The sequence below is a fragment of the Nilaparvata lugens genome, chromosome X, assembly GCF_014356525.2.
Source record: "Nilaparvata lugens isolate BPH chromosome X, ASM1435652v1, whole genome shotgun sequence".
Classification (NCBI taxonomy): domain Eukaryota; kingdom Metazoa; phylum Arthropoda; class Insecta; order Hemiptera; family Delphacidae; genus Nilaparvata; species Nilaparvata lugens.
The window spans coordinates 92287189-92302944 of NC_052518.1; the positions used below are offsets into that span (position 1 = coordinate 92287189).

General features: G+C 35.2%; 1 protein-coding gene across 1 annotated transcript in view; it reads left to right on the forward strand.

Moving 5' to 3' along the window:
- The first annotated feature begins 5409 nt into the window (after nt 1-5409).
- The window catches only part of LOC120354691, a 129087-nt gene continuing 118740 nt past the window's right edge, over nt 5410-15756 (forward strand). The window contains exon 1 of the mRNA XM_039442108.1: nt 5410-5565. The gene's annotated coding sequence lies outside the window, so the exon portion shown is untranslated. The remainder of the gene's footprint in view (nt 5566-15756) is intronic.

A 15756-nucleotide genomic window follows, 5' to 3' on the forward strand; every position in this document is an offset into this window, starting at 1 on the left:
AAGGACCGTAAGAAAGAGTCCTGAAGTCGGATTATAAATTTGATAGGCCATAAACCTGGTCCTGAACATAACGAACACAACTAAAAAATCATCAAATTCGGTGTACACATAAAAAAGTTATTGAACTTCAAAATTTGAGGCTCGATTTTTATTTATATAGATGGATTATGTTATTGATATTTGTCTCCTAACTTTCATAAAAATATATCTTATTATTAAAAATACTATTGATACCTTGCACTCTCGAATCGGGTTTGTTGAATAGTTGTTTCTCTATTCCAATATAAAATTCCTGAATTTATTGGGGTATATTGTTTTATTTCCTCAGCTTTATTTTTTACTATAATAATCATAACTCACTTTCAACCGTAAATAAGATGGCAGAGGATCTTTCTAATTTCAAATATATTAAGGCTCGAGAGTGCGAGAATTTTGAGAACTTTGATCTTTTCCCCAACTGTCAAGCTGAGAACCAGAAGAATAGAGCTATGTCTGTTTTCCATGTGAATATTATAAGCTTTAAAAAACTTTGATGAACTCGTTGTAATTTTGAATAGCTTGAAAATGTATTTTAGTGTCATCGTCCTAACGAAGACGTGGGTAGATGAAGAGTCAGTTATTGGGAGTATGGATATCATGCATTTATTAATTAAAAAAGTAGGAATCAAAATGATGGTGTAATAGTATTTGTAAGGAAAAAAATAGCCGTCAGCTGTGTTGAAGTCTATCTAAATGGTGCTACAAGTTTAAAAATTGATTCACAAATTGGCAGGTGAACGTCACTGTCTCTTTGCAATATATCGTCGCCCCTCATCAGTCCCTGATCTTGACCAATTTATTTATGATTTAGAAAGGTATTGCAATTCTAGGACAACCGACAGAACACACTGGATAGTAGGCGACATTAACTGTTGCATGTTACCTGACACTCCGGACCCACTATCACACCAATATCTCGATGTTTTGTGCGGCGCCGGATTTGTGAGCTGCATAAACATCCCCAATAGAGTCACTAGCTTTTCTAGCAGTTGTATTTATCACATTTTTACCGATTACAATGACACCACAGAGGTCCGTTCAGGCGTTTTTAAATCAGAACTAACCGATCACTACCTTGTGGTTGCTGGTATACATCCAGCAGTGCATGATGATGACTCTAAAGTATTGAACCAAGAGATTTATTCTGTAGATAGGCTAGAGTTAGCTCCCTAATTGTAGACTATGATTGGAATTGTATTTCACAGTTTAATAATGTTGAATCAGCCTCAAAACATTTTATTGATACATTAATGCAATTTATAAATTATTCTATGGAGGAAAAAACAATATAATTTGAAAATAAAAAACTGAAACGTTGGATAACTACTGGAGTTGTGAGATCAATTAGATACATGGATAGTTCAAGTAAACAGCTAAAGAACCACCCTCTAGACCACCATTTAAGAGCTATTTCCAGAGCATACAGAGATACGTTATCCCAAGCAATAAAATAAGCAAAAATAAATTATTATCGAGATAGAATACTTGAAGTAAGAAATAATTCTAAGAAACTCTGGAGAAATATAGCCGATATGACAGGAACTAAGAAAAATGAAGAAAACTTCCGATAACACATTTTCTGCAAAATAGAGATTTGATTGATAATAATGGTATTGTTAGAGTTGCGAACGAGTTCAATGAGTACTATGTTAATGTAGGGGCGAATCTCGCTGGTGCTTTTCCGGCAGAATCGGAAATATTATTATTGATGATGCGGATTACCAAATGAACTCGTCTTTCCAATTTAAATTCATTACAGAAGATGACATCGTTAGAATGGTGGGAGAGTTGAGAGGTGGATCGGCGCCAGGAGTAGATGGCATTCCCACTGATATAATTAAGGAGAATATGGCTACCTTGAAATATCCCATTACCCATATAGTAAGCATGAGTATTGCTGAGGGGGTCTACCCGGACGTGCTCAAACTCGGTAAAGTCATTCCAATTTATAAAAATGCTATCAAAAGCCTTAAAATCAGTTAAAGGCCTATCACACTGTCTTGTGTCCTTGCCAAATTGTTAGAAAAAATTATCAGACATCAATTAGTTACATATTTACAGTCGAACAATATACTTTATGATAATCAATTCGGATTCAGAAGAGATAAAAATTTAAACAATAATCTTTTCAATTTAACAAAGGAAATACATAATCTAGTGGGAAATAACCAAAAAATACTCTTATTATTTATCGATTTGGCAAAGGCATCCGATTCTGTGGATAGAGATCTACTTATCAGTAAACTTTTCCATATTGGAATAGAGATAGCTGAATTGGTTTTCTAGCTATCTATCGAATCATCCTCAGGTGGTGTCAATACTCAATGAACTACAGAACTACATAACTACATGATTCCAATCTTATTTTTATAACCCAAATTTTCTTAACTTTTCATGAGTTGATTTCAGAGGTTCATCATTATCAACATAATTTATTATTCATGTCATAGTATTGCCATGACATAGTATAGGTACATGTTAAGCAAGCTTGATGTTCGTTGATTTTTAGTTGTACATTCAGATTCTAATATAAAGGTGCAGACACCTTTATACACGATTATAGCTAATACACGAAGCGGACAGCCAGGCCATCCAGTCCATATTGAACATGGTGATTGGCCATCCTTTTGTAACCAGTCCATATTCGATTGGTGATTGCCCTACCTGGCTGGTTCATGTGTGGATACGATTATCTTATGTGATTCATTTTCCAAATTAATTAAATCAAATTTCATTTAAATTCTAAACTTATCGAAACTCATGTGGATCACACTAACTTGTTCCAAACTAGTAAGTTAATTATTTTCATTTTAAGAAGACTATCCCGAATGGAATGAAAATAATTGAAAATCAATTTTAAGTAATAGTTGGGAAATATTTTATAAATGTTGGCTTCCAATTTATATTTTAATTGAAAATAACTATATTGTTCTTATGGTTTTCAATATAAAAGAATAGAATGTCCCGTGCATCGCAGAGTCATGTCCGATAAACGACGGCGCGGCGCGGCGCGCTCCCAGTGTGCGTTGAGCAAAAACGGCATCTCCAGTTTGCTCCGTGCTTCAACTGGCAAGGCGGCGCGGCGCGTCTGTAGTGTGCTACGAGCTTTACGCTGGTTACACACTGGGCGGTTTCTGCCGCGGTGGCGAAACCGCCGTCGCCGCCTCGAAAAGAAGTCGAGCTTAGACATTCAGCGGCAAAAATACCGCCAAACATCGAGCGGCCAAATTACCGCCATGTATGATCAGTAGCCAAAATAATTCTTGTTGTTCTTCATCGCAAATGTGTTGTGACTTCTCTGTTTGATGGGTGTTCAGTTAATTGTATTTTGTACATTTTGTCCCACAAAACTGGCCTCTGTTCTACAAATGATATTAACAACTCATTGTCTATCAACTCACTCATTTTCTCACACTCGTCAACCACAAACACTTGAAACAATAAATAAATGATATAAACAACTCACAAACTTTACAACAAGACACAAATTAAAAGGCTGATTTTCAAAGACCTCTGACTTGGAGCAACTGGGAAAGACGACTGATCAGCGGCGACGGTAGACAACCCGCCAAATGTGTAAACGCTCATTTGGTAACGTACGCCACTGCGTTGACAAAGCGGCAAAAACACCGCCAGCCGCAGTGGTAGTGGACGGCTGCACAGCTGCCGCCAACGGCAATATGGCCGCGCGGCGTTTCTGCCGCCCAGTGTGTAAGCTTCCATTCAAGTCTATGGACTACTGCTCGAACGGCGGCGACGGCGAAATTACCGCCGTGGCAGAAACCACCCAATGTGTGACCGGCGTTAAACGGTGTACACACGCACGTTTGCCTCGGGTGAGCATACGTGTATGGGCTTGCATTCGCACGTCTGCACACTGTTCGCTGAGTCATGTTGTCGAACCGGAACCCTGTCGGTATTTTGGCGTGCTCAAAGGCGCCTCGGGCGAGCATTGAATGTACGTGTGGACACGATTTTGCCATACGGGTGAATGTTAATGAATTAGGTTTATGAATGACAAATCAAATTGTGATCCAATAACTAATTGTATATTGTAGGATTTTTGTAATTTTGTAGGATATGTGGATTGTCGAATATTTAAATAGAAACATGCATGGAGTATATAATTTGTATCATGATTAACAAATTAAGAACTGGATAATTTAAGTGAAAATAGCTTCTCTACAGGGTTCCTACAAAAAAGTATAGCTCACATATTTTACTGTGGCTATCAAATCATCTTGTGTTTGTTTTATTATATCAATCAGAGTTGGTAATTAAAATTGTAATCTTCAATATGATATTATAGGCCTACGTTTTAGATAGCTAGGCTATCTATAGTGAGATTTATTCAAACTTTGAACTATTATTCCTTGGTAAATCTTGAAGCTAGTCTTTTGGAGAATCTTGTTTTGTCATGTGTATGAGCAGAGTTAGTTTAAAGTGGACAGCAATTTAGTATTTGATTCAATTTATGGCTAATTTCGTTAAAGAAGACTGTCAATTTTGTGGGACAGTGTTAAGTGCTTTGATTAGATCATCAAAACTTCTGGAATTATTGTAGAAATTTTCTTTTTCGAGATTTAGAATAGATATTGGAAACCAACAAATGAATCGCCTAATGCCACGAATCTCAAAGTTAGGGCCAATCGTTCTTGTAAAGTTATTGCTTTCCTCATAATGGTATCATTTGTTTGAATAACTAGTTGAATTAGATTCAGTATATTAACAAAATAATGTTTTGACATCCCAAAAAAGTTTGAATTGTCAATCTCATAATCTTATGTCATGTAGCAATTTATTTCCTTTCTTCAACCTACAATCGTTCAACCCACCAACATCGTTTGTTAAGTTTTATTTTTGATTTTATTATAGAAGTCATTAAAATAAATGATACAGCTGCATTTTGTAATAATATTATCTTCAATGATGGAATGACGCCATTGTTGTCATGATGTGGAAATTTACATCTACCATGTCTTTGTGTAGTCTGCAGATCAGATAGCTTTTTGAATGCCGAGGCATACGTGGAATGCGTCCACAAGGACGTACAGTGAATGCCGAGGCATGTGTACATACGATTGTTCGCGCGAATCTGTACGGACGTGTGTACAAGGCTTTACTAGCATGCTTCTCGAGATACACAACTCGTCACTATTCTGTATCAATTTTCATCATAGTGTTGCATTTGCAGCTTCCTCTTTGCTACTTGCACGTACAGTTCATGGTTGGTGGAAGGGATGATTTGTGGAGTGGAGTGGTTGTGCATACTGTATATGGTAGGACCGTGTAGTTCTTGTTGGTTATGAGTGGGGTTCTGCGCATGTGTGGTCCAGTTATAGGTAGTGGAGTGGGGAGCCACTTCAACTTGTTACTTCACGTTCTTCATTTGAGCTCTCCCGGCTTGACGGTTAGTGTTTTTTGTTATTGTCGGTTCCCTCTTGGGTGTTCAGAGTTCAGGCTCCAGAGTACAGTGCTCCATGAGCCTGCAAGCCCTGCAGAGTTCTTCCTCTCCGCTCATCAAAAGTAAGTTTGAAACTCTTATAATATGATAATAATTATTATTATTCACTATAATTTAGAATAACAGTAGAGCATCTAGACTTGTATGCATGACGACAAGTCTCTGATAACGGATTTCTTTTAAATCAGTTATTAAACTTGAAGGGATTTTTTTAACTATAAAACTTGAATTAAGCATATTGAAAATCGGTTATAGTCGTTTAAAAACGGAAATTATTATTCGAAATTCCAATTTTTCCTTTTTATGTTGTAGGTTAAAAGGGTATTTTTATACAATCGCTTCTCTTTTTTTCTGGTAGGCCTTAATAAACGTGAAATATTGTACCGTAGGTAGTTATTTTTTGTAAGTCAGATTGAGTTGTTAGCCTAGTTTTAACCATCAATGATTTTGCCTTTGGAAAAGAATTTTTAAAATTTCCAGGTTAGCCAGATTTTGATATTTCTGACAAGTTTGACTGTTCCTAAAAGCTGTGATAAGGTTGCCTATAGTGAGGTCCACGTTATTATGTCAGTGTGGATAAAGATAGAAGAATAGCGATGCCGATTCTCTGCATTAATTAATCATATTTATACACTGTCAAAAACATAATTGGCACCGTTGTGGACCTAGAAAAGGATAGTACCACCGGCTTTGTCGAATGATAGTTGAGGATAGCAACACAAAAGTTGATCAAATACTGTCATTATAACGTGGACCTCACTATAGAGTTACATTAGCAAAGTCCAATGTGCATTTGAATTCATTTTGAAGAGAATAATGATTTGTTTTGAATGATATCTTCTTATTCTAATTAATATACCTATTAATAAAAAAAGCACAATCCAGAGAAAACACTGAAAAATAGTGTTTTAAGAGAAACACTGGTTCATGATAACAATATTTTTACTTTCCTTGCCCTATTACCATAGGCAAGGAAAGTATTGCTTTCCAAAAAAATTAAGGTACCCTAATTTCAAGTTTTCTATAAGTTTCAAGGTCCCCTGAGTCCAAAAACAAGATTTTTGGGTGTTTGTATGTGTGTGTGTATGTCTGTGAATACGATAACTCCATTCCTAATCAACTGATTGACTTGAAATTGTAAAGTTAAGGTCCTTTTTACTTGGGGATCGGACAAAAAGAAATTCAATAAAATTCAATTCAAGATGGCGGATAATTACTAAAAAACCATTTTTTTCATGATTTTCTCGAAAACGGCACAAACGATTTTCTTCAATATACTATAACATGGATAGCTATTTATAAGCCCTATCAACTGGCATGAGTCTCCTTCCTGGGAAACTAATGGGTGTCCACCCCATCCTTGAGTAATGGACTTAGTAACCTCCTTCTCATGCATGAGGTAGGTAGGTAGTGCAGTTTACAAAAAGAACACATAACTTAGTCGAGATATTTCATCTGTAGAACAGCTGTTCTGAAGACTTTGAAAAATCATCGGATTTCACAATTTATTCAAAGGAAAAAGTACTCTGAAAACAATTTTATATACACATATACGGTAGCCTGAACGTAGTTTCAGATATGTTGCCGCCAATCGTCATTATGTTATCCCCCTAAATTATTATCGTTTAAGAATGAGGCGTACATTTCAATGAGCAAGGAAAGTTGTGTGAGTGTACCACACCAGATTTTTTCAAATATTCCAGTCAACAGAAGATTATAGAGGGAAAAGTTTGGAACACAATTTTTGACCCCGCGACTCTTTTAAGGATAGTAAGGGGGTAAACATATAAAAATTCCTCATTCCTACCCCCTACGCTAAGGGGGTGGGGGTGGTTGGAAAGTACCATATTTTGGTTTTTACACATATTTCGAACAATATGCGTCTTTCGAAAATTTTTGTTGCATACAAAATTAAAGTTTACAAATTAGCCTACAAGTTTCATTTGTAAAATTTTCCCATGTCTCTTTTAGTTTTCTAGGTATGAGCTCTCGAATGTGTCACATTTTGATGAAAAATCCTACCGGCAGCAATTTTTTCATCTTTTTGGCCTTATAGATTTTTAACGATTGATTGAAGAAATCCTGCTATTCATGAGCTCATAGAGAATTATATTCTCTTCAATTTCATGTATTGTTTCAACATTTTACGCATCTCACTACGATTGTTGCAGCCGTTAAAGTGTTTAGTGTAAAATCTTCAGTTCAATAACAATAGATAGATCAATTGATAGGGAAATTTGGAGGGAACGTTTGGAACACAATATTTGACTAAGCAGCTTTGTTTGGACTAGTTACGAGGTAAACATATCAAAAGTCCTCATCCCTACTTCTTGTGCTGAGGGTGGTTTAAAAGTTTCGTTTTTTCATTTCTGGCTTACACGCATGTATCTTGGAAACAATGCATTTCAGCGACATGACTAACTGAACAAAACTAAAGCTACATAAATTTCCTACAAGTTTTGTTCAGTAGAGTTTAGTTATATCTCCTTCAGTTTTAGAGATATTTACTTTTAAAAGTGTAAAATCTTTGGAAAGACAGTTTTTCTTTCAACTTTTTGCACTTTCAGGGCTTATTACTCAACAATGCATCGAAAAAATAAGTACTGAACGTTGGGTTGTAGAGGATTCAATTCTCTTCAATTTGATGTATTATTTCAACATTTTATGCTCTACATCAATTATATTGCAGCTTTAGTGTTGTTTGTGAATTTCTCAATACATCAACAATAATTGATCATTTGACAATGTAATTTGGACTCAATATCTGGAACACAATTTTTTACTCTGCAGCTTCATTAACACTAGTTATGAGCTAAACCTCATCCCTAACCACTGTACTAAAATTGGAATACCATCAAGTTGACACTTGTTGAGAATCTCACACTCAACACTAAAGCAATAACAATTAATGGGAAGCATTGAATGTTGAAATAATACATCAAATTGAAGAGAATTGTATCGTCCTTCAAGCACAAGGGATAGGGATGAGGTCTTTTGATATGTTCACCTTCTTACAAGTACAAACAAAGCAACAAAGTCAAATATTGTGTTCCAAACGTTCCCTCTAAATTTCCCTGTCAATTGATCTGTTGTTGTTAAACTGAAGATTTTACAATCAACACTATAACGGCTGCAACAATCGTAGGGAGATGCATAAAATATTGAAATAATACATTAAATTGAAGAGAATATGATGCTCTATGAGCTCATGATTAGTATGGATTGTTTCAATCAATCGTTAAAAAGTTATAAGGTCAAAAATATGAAAAAATCGGTGCCGGTAGCTAGGGTTTTTCTTCAAAATGTGACAGGACATCTTACCTAGAAAACTGAAAGAGATATGGGGAAATGTTACAATTGAAACTTGTAGGCTAATTTGTAAGCTTTAATTTCGTATTCGAAAAAAATTTCCGAAATACGCATATTGTTTGAAATATGTGAAGAGAACCAAAATATAGTACTTCCAAACCACCACCCCCACCCCCTTAGCACAGGGGGTAGGAGTGTGGACTTTTGATATGTTTACCCCCCTGTCTAGTTCAGGTCTGTACATCCTTATTAGAAGAGCTGCGAGTTCAAAAATTGTGTTCCTTAATTTTGAATACACAGTCTAAAGGTTATGTAACTTACGTAACGTAAATATGAGGAAATTACTCTAGAATATCGATTCGTAAATTCTATTCGTGAATCGTGATCAATGCATCAATCATCAATAAAAAACTATACTTTGCTTCAAATTATTGAGAAATTCAATTTGAAATTCAAAGCTGAAATAGGCAGATTGCATATAACACAATCACTTGGATTGTAAAAGAATTTAAAAGACAGTTTCTTCTGTAGTATTAAGATTAATATTTAGATTAAGATTTTTTACTCTTAAGACCCTATATTTTTAATAAACTACAATAATATAATATAAGAAAAAATTGACTTACAGAGTTTTTCTAGAACATATGTAGATAGTTTTATTAAATGATGGTCTATTAGGAATGACCAAAGATAATAATACTTCACATTATTTTGCATTATAACTCTTATAATTTACTCATTTATTTAATTCCTGTATTGTACTATTCTATTGCTTAATCATTGTGTGTAGTTTTACTGTTCTTAAACCAAGAAAGACAACAGTAGTTACACGTAACCCCAGACCACTGAACTTGTAGTGAACTTGTAGATCTGCGATTTTTGTATTCTCTAACTAGTCTATTATCAACTTCCTTAGAAGCAGTAAGTCGGTCAGAAGTGGGAGAAAAAACCTCTTTAAACCCCTGTTGTTTTTAATTTATAGTTGATTCATTTCATTTCTGCTTCGCTCAAAAATGTTGCTTAAAATGTAAAAATGTAATATTGAAATTATATTTGTTGATTCCAATTGTAAATCATTTGTGTAAAGCATGTCTTTTTGGGTCACTGAATTTTCATCAGTGACCCATGAGGGCATGCCTTTGATCGTACATCATTTTCAAACTACACTCAACAACGATCTGTGATGACCGGCCTGAGATAGGTCCTCTTTGGGTCACTTAATTTTCAACAGTGACCCAAGAAGGGCTTGCCTTTGATCGTACATCATTTGTATACTACACTCAACAACGATTGATTGATTGAGTACTTTATTTATGTAGATTAAAATATATACTGGTTTATACACTTATATACAATAGCTTACAATACAGCAAAATTATAGATGAATTTACATAATAGAGACTAAGAAAATAATTATTGAACTGTATATGATATGAAAAAGCAATTTGTGATATAATAACTATAGATAGTAATTATATTGTTATGCATCTACATAAATTGGCGAAGCTTTGGACATATCAATGTCCATTCTTCGGAAAGAATATTAAAAATATCCTCCCCACTAACTCTCTACCAAAAAAAAAAAAAAAAAAAAAAAACGATCTGTGATGACCGGCCTAAAAGGCATGTCTTTTTGAGTAACTTAATTTTCATTACTACAAAATAGCATATTTGCATGCAAATAGTCTTCGTCATAAAAAGCTGAATAAGTAAATCAGCTGATGAAACACCTGAAATATTCGTAATAGTTGGAAATTCGATATGTCGGTCATCATTGGCAAATTTGTTTTAACAATAATTGTTATTAATTTTTAGTGGGAGATATCGGTTTGGTTTCACCACTGGGGTGTGTAAACGGGTGTCGTCCGATGAGCGATTCGGGAAAAAATAGTCCACACGCGATCCAATGTTCAGAATAATAATAAGGATAGACAGACGCTAAAAATGAGAGGTCTTTGGTGTCACTAATCATCAGGGACTGTGACAGAGAAAGGCTAAATGGGTAATGTCATGTGTAAACTCGCTATACGATATATTGATGATAATGATTGAATTATCACCACCACCTTCCATAAAAACGAATCACTTGTTAAATAATATTTTATCCAATAAACAATATTACTTACAAACTGTTCTCAAAAGTCTTTGCAACTGACTAAACATTTTACTGGTGAAATTCAAAAATCGATTTGGGTACTATTACTGGTGATAGTAATTAGTAACATTATTATTTACAAACTGTTCTCAAAAGTCTGTGCAACTTTGAAAAAATCGATTTGGGTACTATAATTAGTGATAGCTGATCTTAAATCGATTTGGGTAGTATAATTAGTGATAGCTGATCTTAAATCTTCTTGATATCTGTGAGATACTTTATACCTAATCTATTTGCAGTAGGGTTACTCATTCACCTGAAGAGATGCAGATGATTGATAGAACTTGTAATTGTACATTTTTATGGATAAACATATTATAGGGTATAATGAAGATGAATTGGAACTGTTCGAAGCTGAAAGCTATTCGATCTTTGCCAATTGATTCCTTTTTATGGAAGGTGGTAGGTACTGATTCAATCATCATCATCATCAATATCGTATTGCGAGTATACACATAAGCTTGTGGCCTTCCTCCATTACTATTTCTGATTATTAATGACACCCAAGTCCTCCCATTCAAAGCGTCGGCATATCCTTATTGTTATTCTTAACAATGGATCGCTCAGCGGACTGTTAACCCCCAAAATCGCTCATTGGACGTAACCGTGTAAACGTAGTCAAACACAACATTCCAGAGATTCATCTCATTTCAAGTATTATTGTAACATAAGAATACGTGTTAATAACATAATAAACTCGAACAAGTAAGGCTTGAATTGTAAACTTTTTGGGGTCTAGATTTCACTCGTCTTCATCTTTCAAATGTATTCACAGTATAAAGGTGCATTTTCGTTTGTGCGTAAACTTCCGCAGTCGATGGAGACGAGCATTATTGACATTCATATTGTCCAAATTTCAAGTGTGCTAAAACAGCTGATCAAATATCTTTTCATTATTTGTGTTTATTATTCAAGAATAAAAACATTTTTAATAGTATCATCATATTGCCATTTAAAAGTATAAACTCAACCTCCCTCATTAAAACATAATTGAACATTATCTTTGAGGTTATTTAGACAAATTGAAATCTACACAATCTGAGATGCTCTCCCTGTCGTGGTCGACGACGGCATTTACGCACAAACGAAAACGCAGCTTCAATCCAATCACAGGTTTGAAGACTGCTCAACAACGGTCTGTGATGTCCGGCCTGGTAACTTCCTCACTGAGTCATGTAAATTTCATCCATGACCCGTGAGGTTGTGACCGTGTCGTATTTCACGAATCTCACTGCCAACGACTCAACAAAAGCAGACAGGATTGAAACGGACTCCTGGATTTCCACATCTATCACAATTAACGCCCTACTTCAAATACTGTATAATCTTGAGGCTTGCTCACACCAAAGCTCTCTAACTGCAGTCACAGTTATATGTGAGCAGACAGATAGATGTTTGGACGTCCGCAGAGTTCCACACCACACCAAAAACATCTGTGAACCTTTTTCCCCTTAAAAATCTCAGCCGATTCCTTAATTTCCATCTTCTTTCCAAGCAAACGCTAGTAAAATTTCTTATTTCAAGGCGCTGAACCCAAATCTGAAATCAGAAATGATCTATCTTTTTTTACGTGATTTAGGTGTTTGATGAGTAATCATTATCAAAAACGTCAATTCGGATGGCTGGAGAATATCAGCTAATTCCGCCTGCGAGCAGTCTTCTTGGCACGTCTGCAGGCAGAAGGATGGATGTCGGTGTGTATTGTCTCATTATGAAACAGCAGGCGACCTATGTTTTTCAAAAATCCATATACAGTCTTTGCAGAGTTGTAGAGCTTTAGTATGAATGAGCCTTTAGTATAACCCATGTGTAACAATAATTGTATATTTAAGTGTAAGATAAAGGTTTCTTTGATTTTCAATTTCTCATAAATGTATATATGTGTAGTATGATCTAATCTAGATTGCATCAGTGGCGTAGCCTCAAAACTTACCTAGGGCTTGCTCTCCTGGCAAATCCAACTCTCCGCACATTAATTTTAAACTTACCTTTTCAAAAGTCAAAAAACTTCATTGATAAGAGTGCTTGCGTAGCAGCATAGAGATCCCGGGTTCAAACCCTCTCATTACCAACATTTTTTAAACCAGATCACTCCCGTGTTATCGGATGGGCACGTCAATCGTCGGTCCCGGCTGAAGTATGGCAGTCGTAAGGCCCATTGACGGCTTAAATTATATATTCAGGCGGTGGGACCTTCCCGCAAGGGATTCCCCACCAACAAAAGCCATACGAATTTACTTTTTACTTCATTGTAATTTATTACAGCTGTTAATACTTTCAATATCAGCATGGAAATATTAAACTAAATTCAACCTATTTGTGCTTCAAATAGCTCTTGCGAAGCACGGATTACCTGCTACTGAAAATAAAACAAACATGTAAAAGAAATAAGCTTCAACAGATCGAACCAAAACTGCCAAAACCAAATATAACCTCAAACAATAACATTTCAAGCCAGCACTCAACTCGCATCGGCTTCAGTCGGCTGTTATCGCCAATATTCGGACTAAGTCATGCTCTCCCATCAGCAAAGCTTTCCCTCCGATTCACTGCAATGCAAAAGCAACCTACTCACTCCACCCCTCCTCCTTTGAGAATAACATTGTCATTATAGGCCGAAAGACTAGTGCTCAGCTTTGCGTATACGGCCTCATCGCGCCGCATCACACACACACACCCTTCATTTGAGTTGAAACATTAAGAAGCCACTACTGTTTTTACGAAACTTTCTACCTCTCTGAATAATATAATATCTGGGCACCGAGCTTCGCTCGTCATTTATTGATAAACAAAACACAATTCTCCAAACTGATTGGAAAAGGACTAACAGGCACAGCCCGAAACTGTTCCTTCCCTGAATTTTTATTTATACACTATAAATAGTTCAAAAAGTAGGCTATGTACCATACACTTGAATCCAGGTCCAATTTTCAGTCCGAACATTTGGAAACAGAAAATTTCTAATTTAGATTGTTGATAAACCAAATTGAATAACAAAATAACACTCACTAATCACTTAAAACTGTGAAATGATGATTACCTTTGAATATTATGATATACTCTAATTTACAATGGTATACCATGTTATGTCAACAAATCATATTATTTTGATCAAGTCGATTAATATTCTTTCTCTTGAAATAAGCTGATTGATTGCAAATAGTTGAAAGTTGAATATAATTCTGTCTCTTTCCCACATCTTCTGTTATCGACAGACCATGAAATTAACATCTGTTTTTCGAATGATGAATAATTATTATCCTTTTCATGTCCTTCAGCGAGTTTTCCCTGGATGAGACCTAGTGCAATAGAATTTTTAAATCCAAATTTCATGTTCCAAATTTCATGAAAATCGTTAGAGCCGTTTTCGAGATCCGTTGGAAATACATAACAAGATAATCACATAACCATATACAGAAATCGCTCGATTAGAATATAATAGGATAGGATGGATAATAATAAATTAGTTATTGAAACTAGCGGCTTCGCAGCTAGCCTTGAGAATACGCCACTGGATTGCATAATATTATAATTCTAATCTCAAGATTACACCAAATAACTTCTACTCTTGATTCTCAACAATCTTCAGACCCATTTAACACAACATTTCAACCACAGTTGAAATGATGTCATTGCACTGTCGTCTTAAACGTTCATTGGGTCTCACCAAATAAGAACTTTCACCTGTTAGATAATTTTATTTAAGCTGTAAAATTCTAAAACCCCGATAAATTCAATTGAATGAATATATAAATATTGGAGCAGCCCTAGTGATTGAATTAGTAGTTCGTAACTGATGAAACATTGAGGAATTGAAAAGTAATAAATTATTTAAATATTCCCATTCGTTCACATTCACATATTATTCCTAATAACTCTACTGTATCAAGAGGTTGAAAACATTTAAAGATGGATGAGACTTATCAGGTTCATTGTGATATTGAAATAGTTGATTCAATAATTTGCATAGAAATGATCCATCAAGATTGATGTTTTGAATCAACAATTGATATGAATTTCATTCTGTGAAATTTTATAAAGTTATTGGAAGTGAAACTTTTAATATTTGTATTCTGAAGGATCGAGAGTATATTAACTAACATTTCTGGTTGCATACGAAAATGTTGCATTCTGTGAATTGTGGAAAGTAGTAGATTATATTGTAACTGAAGAATGAATTATTACAGCTTTTGCTCGAAGTATCACATGACTTCTTGCCGCTTGGTGACACTTCAATTATTGCAACTGGATTTCGTAATGCTTTTGGAGAAGTATAGTTAACATTGCAACAAAACATGATCTCGAAAAAATTATGTATTCAAGTTTGAGTCGAGTCTTTTACTCTCAGGTTAGGGTGTGCCATGGTTTCTCTCTCTTAAGTTTCTACACTCTCTCACCTGCAGTCCTAGGATTAGAAGAGGATGAACCGGCTTGTTATTAGGAAAGGGGATTTGGTTAGCTGCTTTCCGTGATGAAGAGGCGTACTGGCTTTGTCTGTAGCTGTTTTCTTTGTTTTTGTACAGAATGCTCACTTATTCGTTGTTTGCTTTAATCAGTCAGTCGCACGCCTGACGACTACCGAAAAATACTTATTGGATCTACGACTCAGTAGGCAACTATGTGTCTTTTTTCTTTAGGGCTACTTTTAATATAAATAAAAATATAAATATCAGGACCCATTTAAATTATTTTATCCCAACATGCTTCGGACATTAATGCCATTTTAAACTATAGGTCTAAGTGTTGTTGATTCATATGAATTGATTCCTGAATTTTAATTGAATGAGGT